Genomic DNA, 16,244 nt, shown 5'->3' with positions numbered 1-16,244 from the left:
AATTTTTTTATTGAAGTATAGTTGGTTTACAATATTGTGTTAGTTTCAGGTGTACAGCAAAGTGACTCAGTTATACATACAAATATATCTTTTTTTTCAGATTATTTCCCATTATAGCTTATTACACAATATTAAGTATAGTTCCCTGTGCTATACAGTAGGTCCTTGTTGGTTATCTCTTTCATATAAAAAGTACTTTTGATCTTGTAAACTACATCCTTAACCACCACCATCATCAAAAGCATAATTTTCAAGTGAAAATAGTGCCAATTTACCTTTTTCAGTTAATTTACAGAAACCATCTCAAATCAAAACTCCCACCTGAATGATTCTTATTGTTTGGAATATGGCCCTTGGAGAGCTACAGAGCTTTGCTTGATTTCTCTACTGAGTCCTACTGAATCACCCATCCCAGAAGACCTTTGGTCAGACAACTTCTTACTGCTTCCACCACCACGGTCTTGGGTCAGGATACAGTCTTCTGTCTCCTAGACAATGACAGTAAACCTAATGGATCTCCTTCTCCACCTTTGCTCCCTACAGACTATTCTCTACATAGCAGCCAGAGTGAGCCTTTGAAAATGATAATCAGTAAATATTCATCACACTCGTACTTAGAGCCTTCCAACAGATTCCCACCACATTTAGGATAAAACTCAGAGCCCTTTCCAAGAGTTACACTGGCTCAGAGCCACATCTGTCTTCTCACAGCTTCCCCCTCCCCTGACTCAGTGGCCAAGAGCCACCCTGGTCTACCTGCTGTTCTTCAGACACATCAAGCAAACTCCTTACCCAGGACCTTAGTTCTGGCTATTTCACTGGCTATTCCCCTAGAATGCTCTTCCTCAGATCTTTTTTCAGGTTCTGCTCAAATGCTACTCCCTCTGAGGAGACTTTCCTGACCATCCTATGTGAAAAAGCGTCTCCTAAGTCTTGACTTATTTCCCTTGCTTTATTATATGTAGCACCTCTTAATAACTGACATCATATTGCATCTGTTTTCTGCTCTTTTGTTTATTAACTGCCTTTCCCACTAAACTGTAAGCTCTACACAGGCAGGGACTATGGTATGTTCATTACTCCAGTTCCAGGATCTGAAAGAGTTTATTGTAGGTCTTCAATAAATATTTGGTGAGTAAATGAATGAAGGAAACCTAAGTATTAATGGGGGACTCAGTCTTTTGAGATTTAGGTAAGGTTTTCTTAAGTACCCCTACTACCACAGCACAACCTACACATATTCTATAAATTGCAGAACTCCCCCCAAGACTTCTGAGAATTTCTAAAGCCTTTTGTTTACAGGGCACTTCTAGTTTTGACTGCTTGCTTTCTCAGTTTGTGAATCATCTTGCCATCTTATGTGTGCCATGTTTGCCCCACGAAAAACCTTCTCACATAAGCCAACTTGGGTGTTTGCTGAAGTTTTATGGACAGGAAAAGGCAAGGATTTTACAGATACTTTGTAAGGAAAAACTTTGAAGTACACAGTAAACATTCTTCTTAAAAAGCCTTCAGTCACTATCCCACAAGAGTTTTTGATAAATGCGCTACCTTATAAGTTTTCCTAACCCCACACTAACCTCCCTGTCCCCGCTCTACTCCATCGCTCCCTCATGCTACACTCTCCAGAGTGAAAACAAACTCCTCTCTTCATTTCACACAGAACAATTCAGTCATCTCCTTTCTTGCTTTTCATCTTTCTGGCTTCATGCTTTAGGGTCTCTCCTTCCATCCCCAAAAGCTCTTAAAGGCATTGTCCTAAACAAAGCTTCTTCTCTCTAAAAGAATGTCTGATGCCAGCTGTTAAGATGATACATCCAGGGCTTCCCTGGTGGCGCAGTGGTTGAGAGTCCGCCTGCCGATGCAGGGGACACGGGTTCGTGCCCCGGTCCAGGAAGATCCCACATGCCGCGGAGCGGCTGGGCCCGTGAGCCATGGCCACTGAGCCTGCGTGTCCGGAGCCTGTGCTCTGCAACAGGAGAGGCCACAACAGTGAGAGGCCCGCATACCGCAAAAAAAAAAAAAAAAGATGATACATCTATTGCTTCTAAAGCTATGAGAGGCTCTATTATTCCACATGGACACCAAATATTGCCACCTGAATAAATATATCTCATCTTTACATATGTTAACATTTTTCATACATATATATACAAGCATACATATATACATATATGTACATATATATTATGTATATGTATATCACTGTGTTTCAGTGATATAATAAAGAAAGATTATCAGAAAGAACTAAATTCACATGAACTCATAGAAACTATTGGTCATGGGTATTTTGTCAATCCATCAGTTCTAAAGGATCAACTTTAATCAGGCAGATGTCTGTAAGCCTTTCTGATGTTAAAAGCACTTTCCTCATACTTGAAAAGACTGAGAGTTTATTGCCTGTCCAATATCTATTTTTCATGTGGAAACTGAAAATTAAGAATGGGAAGGGGCAAAGGCAGCCATCCTTAGATTCCCTGCATGCTTGTCAAGTGTTCTTATCAGAAATTGCCACAGGGATGGAGAAAACACAAGGACTGTTTATTCATCTAAATTACATGGGCATATTGTTAAATGAAAAAAAAGTAAATTTGGTTTGTCATCTAAAAATAAGAATATGTTTGTATTATCATCTTATTGTGAGACATAATGTCTCACATACTTGAAAGAAAAAGCTCATTGCCCAGTAGGATGAGAATACCTGAAACCTCAGGTAGTTGTAGTGATGCTGGTGGTGAAAAGACTGGTGCCCCCCACTTGTTATACCTAAATCCCTCTGGTAGGCTTGTCATCCAGACCACCCTGCATTCTTGACTGCATTTCCAACAGTTGGAGGCCTCTAATCTGTTATGCTGTCATAGCTGCCATATTGTGCTGGGCCTTTGGAAGAGCTGGTAGCCATTACTATAACCCCTAAAATACTGCTTTCTGTACCCCCAGTATCCTGGCATATTCTAGTGAATACCATCACCCAGTACTTACCAGTGAAGCTAATTGTCTAATATGAATCCTAGGTCCTAAGGCCAAGCATGCTACACTAGTAGAATCTTCCCCTATTCTAAGATAACATCATCTCCGTAGTTAGTACAAGAGGCTTGAGATCCATTCTGCAGGCCTGGATTAGACATTCTTGGCCCATGAACTGCAGCCACAGAGGCCAATTTTGGCCAATTCCACACACTGCTTATATCCACCAATGGGAAGAAGGGCTACTGACTGTTTGACCCCAATGACTGTATATGACACTTTCCTCACTGGCTAATTCACTCCCCTGGGCTATTATTCCTGAGTGGATCAACAGACTTCGCCTTACTGCCTCAGTCGAACATAATCTGAGTCTAGTATGCAGGTGGTCATCTAGCCTTCTGGCCCAAGTGTGAAGAAAAAATATTCCCAGAGTATGTTTTTCAGCTCACGACTACAAGGAAGCAGACACCAAGACAGAGTTAGAAGTACAAGAGATTTATTGAGGGTTACATCTATAAAATGTGAAGGTGTGGAGAAAAGCCTTCAGACCATGATGCAGATCTGACACCAGTGAATGGAGAAAAGAAAGAAAGATTATGCAGGAAGTTGCAGAGGCTATAGCGCAACTCTGAGAAAGCCTCAGCTATCCAAGGGGATATTCCAGTGCAAAGAATGGCCATTGTGGAGTCCAACATTGAGCAGAAAATCTCAGGCCCTAATAATACTCCCAAGATGGTCAGGCACTGGCTGGGAGCAGCCCAGGAACAGTGTGGCTCAACTCAAATGCCACAGCAGATCTCAGCTGGCCACTGGTCGCAGATGATCTGCATTTCTTGCTGCAGCTTCTTTCTTTCTTTTTTTTTTTTTTAATGGTACGTGGGCCTCTCACTATTGTGGCCTCTCCTATTGCGGAGCGCAGGCTCCGGACGCGCAGGCTCAGCGGCCATGGCTCATGGGCCCAGCCGCTCCGCGGCATGTGGGATCTTCCCGGACTGGGGCACGAACCCGTGTCCCCTGCATCGGCAGGCAGACTCTCAACCACTGCGCCACCAGGGAAGCCCTGCAGCTTCTTTCTTGAAGAGAGATCTGAGCTGTATGGATCTATGGTTACCCCAAGAGGTAAGGTAGCACACTACGACCTTGATTGTTCCTGGGTAGGGGATAACTATGCTGATGACAAAAATATAGACAAAATTGATTACGATCATTTTGGAAATTTTTTGGAAGTATTTATTAAGGCCAAACATACACCTACTCTATAACCCCTAGACCGGTACCCAAAATAAATGAGTGCTTATTTCCCCAAAAGACAGGAACAAAAATGTTCGTAGCACCATTACTTACAATAACCCAAAACTGGAAATGACACAGATGCCTATCAACAGTAAAATCAATATATGTGTACATAGTGGTCTGTTCATACAACAGTATATTACACTGTAACAATGATGAAATAACTCCATCAAACATCTAGGTTAAGTAAACAACAAGATTCCTCACGATTCAAAGACCCAGCAAATGAGCCTAAATTTTAATGTCATCTTAGGCCACAGAATCACTAAATTATTTGTTGGCCAGTTAAGGAGCATCTTAACCTGGACCAATACACCACCCCTATATGAACCAACATTAATGGGGAGTCAGTGTCCCATATATGGAAGAAAAAGGAGGGTTGTCTAGAGCTCTCAGCAACCTGAACGCTATCCTCTGGACTGGATCTGGGCTCCCTGAGCATCTGTGTTAGGGGAAAGCTTCAAATATTATTTATGGCTTTCATTTTCCTATTCAAGTCATCATCATCCTCCAGTGTCTCCAATGGCAATACCAGAGACTAATCTCTTGAGTTTATAGATGGAAATGGTATGGTTTCCTGACTGAGTGTGTAATGACACACAGCATCCAACCCTTGGGATAATGTAATGGGTGAGCTGAAAAGTGAAGTTTAGCTTTTTTGATTCCCTGTACGTTGGTCCCTAGGAAAAGGTGATGGTCTCCTTTAAGGCAGCACAAAAACTGTTAGCTTAAGGCAATTGATTCTGGAGAAGACTGAGGTAGAGTATTTGGTCCTGAGGCCACTGAAGGATTGTCACATAGCTGCAGCCACAAAATTAAACCCCAGCCCTCTAATCATGCCGGGGAGGGGAGTCATGCAACCTACACCCAAGGGCTGGAGACCTTTCCCCAAGTCTGACCACCAGCCTTTCCAGACCCCTGTCTGCCACCTCAGAGAGTGATAAGTAATGAAGGACCACATGTCTGCTAAATGCTATGTCTCTGTGAGTTTCTTTCCCAATAAATGCTTTTCTAGATGGCCTGCTTTGCATGCTCTCTGGTCATTAGCCCTTGTTTGCTAAGCAGCTTCCCTCGGTTTATAAATAAACCATGGAAATGCACATAAGAAATAAATAAAAGTGGTTAAACCAAGAGAGATTAAGAATATTGGCTAGATATGGACAGGCGTATAAGAGAGACTTCTTAATGTATGTATTTGATGTTTGAACACAATAGATGTATTACCTATATTTTTTAAAGAAACACAATTAAAAGGAGAAATGGTTAAATCAATAATTGCTGGGAAATAAATAAATATAGAAATAAATACATTAAATTAATGCCACACAGTTTCCCTCTCTGCTCCAAATTTTTTTACATGGACTTGAAAGAGACATCATTAGCCACAAAAATGAAAGCACATTGTGTACAACAGAGAAAATATCCCAAAAGTAAAATAACATCATGATGGCAAGAGTGGTGCATAGATTTTCTCAAAGAACACGATATGATTCAATTTTAGTTAAACCTAAAGAAATGTTTAAAATCCAGAGAGGAAAGTTAACTAAAAGTAAGAAAATTTTCTACTGTTTGAGAATGGTAAAAGCGAAACGTGACACAGATGGTTCCCCCATTGAGGGTTAGGAAGGTGTAAATGACATCCTTTTTCCTAGCTCTTCACAGCTTCGCTGTGAAGAAAATTTTCTGAAACAGAGCAAAAAAAAACAGTGACCATAGCGGGAAACAGCTAATACATTGGATGACATTAAAAATTACTTCCGTTCATCAGAAGACAAAATTAAAATGTGAGAAGGTGAGTCACACGGTGGGAAAAGATACTTTTACCACGTGTAACTGACAAGCCACTTCTACAAATCAATAAGAATAAGAAAGACACTCAAATAAATGAGCAAGAGACTTCAACTAACATTCACAAGAGAGGATACTTACATGACAAATTAAACCTATGAAGTGTACCAAAAGAAAATTCTAACCACAATAAGATACCACTATACCACCATCAGAATAGCTAACCACTGACAGTGTCTATTCTGGGCAATGATGGGCAACCTACATACACTGAGAGAGAGGGAAAATTGGTTAAGATTATTTTCGAAATTTTTTGGAAGTATCTATTAAGGCCAAACATACACCTACTGTATAACTCCCAGTCCAGTACCCAAGAGAAATGAGTGATTATTTACCCAAAAGACAGGAACAGAAATGTTCATAGCAACATTACTTGCAATAACCAAAACCCGGAAACAACAGAAATGCCTATCAGCGGGAAAATCAATATATGTATAAATAGTGGTCTATTCATACAACGGTAATGATGATAACTACAACTATACACAAAGGCACAGAAAAATATCACAGGCATATTATTGAGAAGAATATGAGACACAAGAAATCAGACATAAAATTCTATGTACTGGGGCTTCCCTGGTGGCGCAGTGGTTGAGAGTCCGCCTGCCGATGTCAGGGGACACGGGTTTGTGCCCCGGTCCAGGAAGATCCCACATGCCGCGGAGCGGCTGGGCCCGTGAGCCATGGCCGCTGAGCCTGCGCGTCCGGAGCCTGTGCCCCGCAACGGGAGAGGCCACAGCAGTGAGAGGCCGGCGTACCACAAAAAAAAAAAAAAAAAATTCTATGTACTGCATGATTCTATTTAAATAAATTCTAGAATAGGCAAAACTAGGTGAAGCATGACATTCCAAAGAATAACCATCAACTTTCACTCAGAGGTTCCCAAGCATAGAATGCAGTCCTGTATCACTATCTAGCTGGAAAAGACCCTAAATATTATTGAGACTTGTCCCTTCGTTTTACAAAGAAGGCATCTGAGGATTGAGAAACTGAGCCAGGGTCACACAGCTGTTAAGGGACTGTGCTGCGAATAGACCTTGGGGCCTCTTGCATCCCTGTGTGCCCATCTTTCTTCCACCTTTGCCTCATGCCTTATAGTCACTGACCCCATAAATATCTACTGTTATGTGTGATTAAGGTATCGTTCTAGCTTCCATGGGAATGAGTTAACAACATTCGTCCTCATTTTGATCAAATAAATCAACTAGTCTTTACCAAACACTTGGTTATCCACCAGGAATTTAACATCCCTGAGAATCATCTGCTTATTCATGTCCTTCCTCTTCAAAAATGACACTTCTGAGCATCTTTTCCATAACACACATCTGCATTTTCTGGTATAGCTGCTCTTGGCAAACAATCTCTACTGGCACCTCCTATACTCAAAAGCACACCAGGCCAGCTCCTTTTTCCTCTTTGGAAACAGTGCTAGTTTCCAGCAGGCTTTATGAGGCCGTGATGTTTTAGATTGTATTATCACCAAAGTAATCTTTTGTCTTCAGAGCTCCTGGTTGCCCCAATTTATGCAGCCACGTTTCAGTTCTGGGGCCATCCTGCTGTGTCCTATCTATAAGGCAGACAAGAAGGAGGACACATGGTCACAGGGAAGACCCGAGGGGCCATGATAAGCTTGGCCATCCCAATATGTCACAGTTACTGAATTCCATCATTAAATAGTCTATGAAATCCTGTGATTAGATCATTAAATACACCTTTATTTTTGTTAAGTGCTACCATCTCCTTTTAAACACAAATACCTTTGAAAGGACTAGTACAACAAATTCCTAATTTAGAGGATCAGACTGTGTTTCTCCTCTACAGGAGGGAGAGATGAAGTAGGACTGAGCATCCAAGGCAGCAGTGAAGTAATCACCATGGTGACCTCAGATGAATCCAGTCCTGTGAAGGGGGAAGAGAATCTGGGGGCACAGCCATTCTGTGCAGGCAAAGTGGCTCTGTGCAGCCTTTGCTGGTATGATAATAACCATAATCGTCATCATAATCATTAAAGCAGCTGATATTTATTGGAGACTTATGTTCCAGACATTTAGCTGAAAGCATGATACTGTGGAGGCCACAGACAGGTTCCTTTGAGAATGTTAAACCTTCACTCCTGACCCCTGCCAGGCTGCCAAAGTTTCATAAACAGATCTTAGTATATATCTCTTGCTTTCACCTCCAGACAAATAACTGAATCTCCCCCTGTGGAATTGCCAAAATAAAATATATTACAGGTGACCCTTGAACAATGTGGGTTTGAACTGCACGGGTCCACTTACATAGAGATATTTTCAATAGTAAATACTACGGTGTTACACAGTCCATGGAGGAATCACAGATACAGAGGACTGACAATAAATTTTATGCCGATTAACCCCTGAGTTGTTCAAGGGTCAACCTTAATTGCAATCATGGTTACTTATTTAGCTGGTATAAATTTACACCTGCAAACTCAGGTATCCATACAGGAAATATCACTTTCTTTGACAACCACAACTCAAGTATGGATCCTAGAGCTTAAGTGTCTAGGTTTGAATCCTGGTTGTGTGGCCTCAGTTTCCTCCTCTGTAAAATGGGTTGTAAATTGTCACCTCAAAGGGTTTTTGTGAGGATTAAATGAGTTAATATTTGTAAAGTAATTAGAACTGTGGCTAGCACACAGTACCTGCAATCTAAAACTCTAAGAACTAGCTTTATTTGATATATATATATATATATATATATCATATATATGATATATGTATAATGACATGGTTATCATTATTCCAAAAATATTGGCTGACTACATCTATGTCGAGCCCTGACATGGAGAAGGGTAGGGAAGAGATGGGGTCTTTGCACTCAGGTTAATGCAGAGAAGGTCTTCCCCTTGGTCAATGAGGCTCTTCAGGTCAAGGGCTCACTGTCTACAAGCCGCACCAGGGATCCATGAACCCTGAGCCTGTCTCCTAAATGTATACGAGGTCACTTTCTCTCCAGGGCTTTGCCACCTTCCTAAAGTGTCCTTGGAAGGCTATTGCAGACTCTACCCACTATTTTTCCTCTCTCTCATGCCAGAACCAAGGAAATTACTTTCTACTCTGAAGATGGGAACAAAGCTCTAGTCCTCTTTCTTTACATTGCCTGCAAATCTTCAACTTCCCTAAGAGGATAGGGTTTTAAAACACAAAACCTGGGAGATCTGTAGGTGATTCCTGGTTTCCTGGCCTCACCTTAGACATCCCTCCTCTGAGGCAACAATCACTTGCATGACTGGAGGGGAAGGGGGGAAATCCAGTGAAAGAAGAAAAATTTTTTTTAAAAAGGTGAATATCTCCATATATCAGCCCGCCCTACCTAAACAAGAGGACTGTTCTTAACATGCAACTGAGAATGTCAGGAACTCAACAGCAGAAGGCCATGTTCCCACTGCTTGTTTGCTCCTGAGAACTGGAGACACCACCCTCCTGCCATACATAGCTGGGCTTTCATCCTGCCCCCAGCATTGGGCCCTGGGCAGGTCTCCAGGCAGGGAAAGCAGAGACTGGTGCTGAGGGGAGGAAAGCCCCTGGTTTCCAGCCCTGGCAGATGCTAATGCTGGGTTTCTGCAGAACTGGGGTCTAACTTCCCAAAGTGGCCCATGACACTCATTCCCTCCTGTCACCACCAGAAAACAAGGAGGGGCAGTGACACCAGCTATTGACTGGACGTCAGGCAGGTTGGGGTGCCTCTAATTTGGGTAGAAATACTACAAGTCAAGAGATCATTCCTTGCTTAGGTGATGAAATGGAGCTCAAGTGAACTGAAGGCCTTGCTCTTCATTTCCTGCTGCGATACCTCCCAGAAAACAAGGAGGGGCAGTGACACCAGCTATTGACTGGACGTCAGGCAGGTTGGGGTGCCTCTAATTTGGGTAGAAATACTACAAGTCAAGAGATCATTCCTTGCTTAGGTGATGAAATGGAGCTCAAGTGAACTGAAGGCCTTGCTCTTCATTTCCTGCTGAGATACCTCCCCTCTTGGGACGGGGGTGTGTGTGTGTTTTACAGGTCTGAGTCTGACGCTGGAGGTTGAAGTCCATAGGACATCAGGTGCTGTGAAGGGAAGACGGCTATGAGCTGGGGAAGAGCAGGAACAAGACGGAGCCCACGGGCGTGAGCTGGAGGCCGTGAGCATGGACTGAAATCTTCCTGTTGCCTCTGACCTTGGAAGTCTGGTGTCCCACAGAAGCCAAAGCCCTTTGTCATGTTGCTAAACACACACGCCCGGCCCCTGAGTCAGGGGAGCAGCTGCGGGCCTGGCGGCCGCCTCTACCTGTGAGCTGAGTGAGCATCTCAGAGATGGGGGTGTGGACCACAGCATGTCTGCCACCTCCCTCCACAGCCCACTTCTCACCTGGGAGTCTCTGGTGTGGCTTATCCTCACCAGAACCACACGGGAAAAGGAATTCTGGGATGTAGTTCAGCCTGGTCTAGTTGACACACTGCTAAACCACTATAGTACCTGTCCCCTCAGCCTGCATTCCCTGGATACAAGAATGCTCTCACTGGGGCTAAAGCCAAGGTAGATTTGGAAAGAAAACACTAAGTGTGTGTGTACATGCATGTGTGTGTGCTGTGTACATAGATAAGGCTATGGCAGGGAAATGTGCCTTGAAATGGTGTATTTTACAGCCATCACCTCTACTCTTCCCCAGAATTGTATATGCGTGGGGTAGGATTACACACATATGTCTATAAAGTAACAGTCTCCAAGGTGGCGAGCATCTATAATAACTAACAAAACTACACATCTCCCTCATTCTATAGTCAAGATTGTATCTATACTGCCATCTGCCCTTTGATATCTTCATCCTGCCTCAATCCCTGCGAGAATCACCAATGGGGGATTTTTTTAAAAAAAAAGACTGTAAATCCAGACATGAGCGCCCCAGAGGTTCTGGCCTCTGGACTGTCCGTGTGAGGCCAGGACCTTCTACTGTTTTATAAGCCCTCAACCTGTTCTTAAGTTTGCTGCCACTTGGAAGCCACAGTTCAGCCAATTTTCTGGTTGGGTATGACAGCTACATCACCTGGCAGGACACACGTGGATCCTTAAGGTAGGAACAGAGGAGGTTTAATAGAAGGACTACTTATAGAGGTGGCAGTAGGTTTCAGGAAGCCAGTCATGATTGGTGAAACACCCAAAGATTAGAAGCTGAGATCATGTAAAGAGACCGCCGTGAGAAGGAGCATGGCCAGAACACTGAGCAGAGCTGCAGCTGGGGAGAGAGGCCACCACATCCTCGCTGGAGTTGAGGCTCCAGGCTTTCCTTTCCCACCCAGTGATCTCCTGCCAGTGCCTCTCTCTAGTGGACCCAGCAGGAAACCAGAGAGCAAGGTTGTCCAGGCGAAGTAATCTGTGGAATCAGCTTCCTGAAGCAAAGGGCAGGAGAGGGAAGGGATCTGGGGGGACAAAGGGAGCCCACTGGCTTCTCAGTTGTTACTTCTTTTTAAGAATCATCAGAATCATCAGACTTCGATGACCGAGGGTACATGGTGGCCGAAGCAGCAGAACCACAGAGATACCTGAGGCAGTCAGGTCACAGCAGCACAGAGCAGGATATCAGGACAGGGGACCAAGTGACATAATTCCCCTCCCAGCAGTTATGAAGTTCACCTTACAATGCTGAAAACAGAGGCCAGGCCATCTCTAAGGTTTAAACAGCAATTCAGGATCTGTGTCCCCTGCACACTGATATCAACTTGATTTTTCTTTTGCTCTAAGTCTATAGAAGCCCTCGCGGAAATTGCAGAATAAGAAAAGTTTTAGGCTCTTGAGTCACTTGCCCATCTCCTGGCAGATACCTTTGCATTTCCAGGTTGCCACAAAGCGGTAACATTATTTTTATCCTCATATAGATAGACAGGCATAAAAATACAGAAACATAAAAATAGTACTGTAGTCGACTAGCAATGCAGCTCATCTGCAGGGCTAGGCCACCCATACCTGCGTTGGTGGCCCTCAGCCAGAACATCTCGAAACAAGGCTGGGCAGAGCAGCCTGAGGTCTTTAGCCTTGACACAAGAGCTGGGACCTGCCCAGGGAATAAACCATTTCCTCCATGTAAATTATGTGCTGTGGGAAAGAAAATGATGTTTATAGACCTATGAAGGCAAATGGGGATAAGAGAGAAAAATACAGAAAAGCACATAGGTGCTAATAAAATAATTATATATATTATTCTTTTATATATCTATGAAGTAAGGAAAATATATATTATAAGGATATATACATAAAGAGAGAGATATATAAGGATATATATGATATATATTCTTATATATTTTCCTTATTTCATACACACACACACACACACACACACACACACACACATATATATATATACACACATACATAGAGAGAGAATTAACATGCAGCATGCTGCCTGACACCATCTTCCTGCCATTATTTGCAGGCACTAGCTTTGCAGGAGCAAGACTGACATCAGGAGAGGAAGATCCGCTCTGATGCCAGCCTCTGACTCCATCCCCTTTTTCTGCTGCAAGTAGGGCAGTGAGATACAGCAGCAAGATTGGCCTCCCTTGCTCGGATTGTTCCAGTGCTGCAAAACTGTGAGCTCCTTGAACTAGAGAAGGGCCAGTGTGCAGGACACAGCTCCGTGTGGCCTCCCTGCTGAGTGATTCTCTGACCCTCTGTCAGAGGTTGGCTAAGAGGGACAGATGTGAAAAGCTAAACTTCATTTTGGCCTATGCTACTCGCACCTGTGTCATAAACCTCTTTCCCGATATGTTGAGTAGAAAGAAGCCAAATGGTATCAGATAGTAAATTACATAATGGTGACCCATTCTTTCATCTGACCCAGAAGTTTCATCTCTGCTAACAGTCACAGGACTTCATATTCTTCCACAATTCCTTCCCATGTGTTAGCTCACTGACTCGGCATCTGGCTATGTCCCCTCAGGTGTCTAAGTGCACCTTCCCTGTTCCTAGTTCACGATCTCTCTGCTCACTTTCCTCCCCCAAAGCAGTCACGAATCCAACTCCTTTCTCTCCCTGAATGTTCAACTGCAACCCCCACATTAAGAACAAGCATGGAGTCAAAGGAAGCTGGTGGATGGTTCAGGACTGGTCACAAGAAGCCAGATGAGAAAATGGAGGAAAAGAAAAGCAGAGGGAAGTGAGGCAAATGCTCTCTCCAGTTGGCAAAGGTATTTTAGGAAAGTGGGTTCTACGTTAGATGGTGTGAAGGCAGGTCTTGCCTTTTGCTATAAATACAAGTCCATCTTCTGAGAGTCATATCAGTTGAAGTTGGTCCCTCTTGAAATTAAGACCTTGTGAAAGCTCATTTTTATATAAATATATATATATGTATATTTTTTTTTTTTTTTCGGTACGAAGTCCTCTCACTGTTGTGGCCTCTCCCGTTGCGGAGCACAGGCTCCGGACGCGCAGGCTCAGCGGCCATGGCTCACGGGCCCAGCCGCTCCGCAGCACGTGGGATCCTCCCAGACCGGGGCACGAATCTGTGTCCCCTGCATCGGCAGGCGGACTCAAAACCACTGCGCCACCAGGGAAGCCCTATATAAATATTTTTAATTAATAGCTGCTTCATCAAACAGGAGAAGAATTAAGCATTAACACTCACCAGAGATCCTGAAATTAGATTGATTATCTGCATCTTAATTTGCTTTTTTGACACCACTAATTTATTTTTAATAGGTCTGTAATTTAGCTTTATCTATTTCTAATTCTGCTTGGCAGACTCAAATGCCTGCAGCTCACCAGTCAGCCTCTACAACCTTTAGGCACTGCTGTCTGCACAGTGTATTAAGTTTTAAGTTATCCAACCCAGTATGGGGAAGAACTTAAATTAATTTCCATATAGGAACCAAACTAACACCCCATCCTCCCCCAGACATAGTGAAATTTAAATGAAAGAGAAGGCCAGTCACAGGGAGAATCTAGATAAAAACAGTAAATTCTCACTCTTATATTACAGAATCTGCTGCCCTTGAACTATTTTCCATTTGAATTCCTGGCATTGATATCATTATTGCAGTGAAAATAAATGCTCCTCTTTTGACACCTGTTATTAGCCAGATTGACTTATGAAATATTGGTGAACAGAGGGCTGGGATCTTTCAAAGGACCTCTTCAATTTATTCCCATTTTTGATGATATGCACATTTTATTATTTATTCTGAGAAATTCACCAGAATTTCTCTGAAGCAGGAAGCTGTCTTTGTTTTGGAAAACCCCTTGGTAAACTCATGGAGTCAGAAACAAGATCAAAAGTAGAAACCCAAGCAACAGAGAAAAATGGTTGTGTCTCTGCATACAAAAAAATAAAAAGTTTAAACACAGAGATATTTTGTTTTCTTTTTTGCCTGATATGGAGGTGGGGGGGATGTAAGAAAAAGAGTGCCATTGGAGGGACTTGTGTAGGGTGAAAATAACACTGTGATATTTTCATGCTATTCACTGCTGCGGGGGGAGCAGGGAGGGCAGCTGCATTAATCCAGATGAAGGTCATGACCAAAAGGCATGCTGAGGAAGATGGCAAGAAATGGTCAGATTCAAGACATTTATTAAAAAAGTCCACTAGGATTACTGATGATCATATGCAGGGAGGGGACAATTCATGGGTGAACCCCTAGACTTCTGGCTTGAGCATCTGGGTGGCTGGTCGTTAGAACCAATACTGAGAACAACAACAACAGGGGTGAGTTGGAGTAGAAATCCAACATTCCATTTTACACCAGTATGTCTCAGATGCCTGAGAGAGATCCAAATGCAAGTAGCATATAGACAAAAGTGGAAAAGTAAGACTAAAGCCCAAAGGAAAGATCTGGCTTAGAGAGATGTTAACTGGGCACTGTCATTATAAGTTGGCATTTATATTATGAAAATGGATTGGATCATCTAGGGAAAGGGAGAGAAGAGAGAAAGCACGCCCAGTTCTTAGTCTCTAGGAATCTCAAAATTGGATTGAGTGAAAGAAAAGGACCGTCCAATGGGGAGGGAGGAAAGGCAGCCCTCAGAGGAAGGGGCGTTCGGGAGGGGAAATGTCACTGCTGCTAAGAGAACGGGAGACTGTCGCTCCCAAGAGGAGTGCTAACTGTGTCCAGTGTAACTGAAGAACCGAATAACACAGGAACAAACAGTCAATTTTACCTCCATCAATCTGTTAAACATCTTTAATCCTTTTGAAGGCACGAGGAGATTGAATTTTGAACTTTGAGGGTAGGACTGGGCCTTTCATAGCACAGCAATAAGAGGAATATATATACGCCAGATAGAGATTCCCGAGTGTCCACAGAGAATAGCACCCCCATGGGCAGTGGGTCTCTGAGCTGGGAAGCAGCTAATGATCTCACCTGCCCACACTTCAAACACCTGCAGTCCCCTTAGCTCTGAACCCCAGTGACACTACAGCAGCATGCTTCTCAGAGCAGCAATTTGTGGATTTGTCTAAAAGAATTTAAATTCCTTTGGGGGATAAACAATGCCTTATTCAACTGTGCATTCTGTGCAGCGTCCAACACAGTATCTAGCTCAGAGTAAGTCCTCAATTTGTGCTTTTCAATTGCGGTCAAAGATTTTTTTAAAAAATACTTCTGAAAAGTTCTTAGCATTATCAGTATATTATAAAAGTTGGAAGAACCTGGCCCACAAATTAGTAACATCACAAATGAATTAATCTACAAACATATTACTTTTCTAATTTAAGGGAAGATCCTCACACAGCCTAAAATATAAAAAATAAAAGGGGTTAATTACACAGGAGATAGGGCTGTCTGATAATATATTAGTAGTTGGGTAAGAGAAAAGCTCAAAGCCAAGCTCAGTATTTCTTCTGAACTTAAGAGTGTAAGTGGAGCAGGCCAGGAACCAGAACCCACAGTGTCTACAGAAAATGTACTTTAAAATAATTTACCCCAGGGCTCTAACTGGTAATGCTTTCTCACAACACAAGGATCTAGAGATTGAGAGAGGGCTGTCTCTAGATGATGTTGCTTTTATGTCTCACACAGAGTAACTAACCAGGGCCTTTCATTCTGAGCATACCAGTTTATGCTTAAGAGTGGCAAAGTAGTCTTGAGATGTATAGGAGAGGTTTATGTAAAATAAATGAGACCAGAGGTAAGAGGAAATAT

Source organism: Lipotes vexillifer, unplaced genomic scaffold (genome assembly GCF_000442215.2).
Source record: "Lipotes vexillifer unplaced genomic scaffold, Lipotes_vexillifer_v1.1 scaffold137, whole genome shotgun sequence".
Classification (NCBI taxonomy): domain Eukaryota; kingdom Metazoa; phylum Chordata; class Mammalia; order Artiodactyla; family Lipotidae; genus Lipotes; species Lipotes vexillifer.
The sequence above is the reverse complement of the archived record's forward strand: the minus strand, read 5'-3'. Positions refer to the sequence as shown.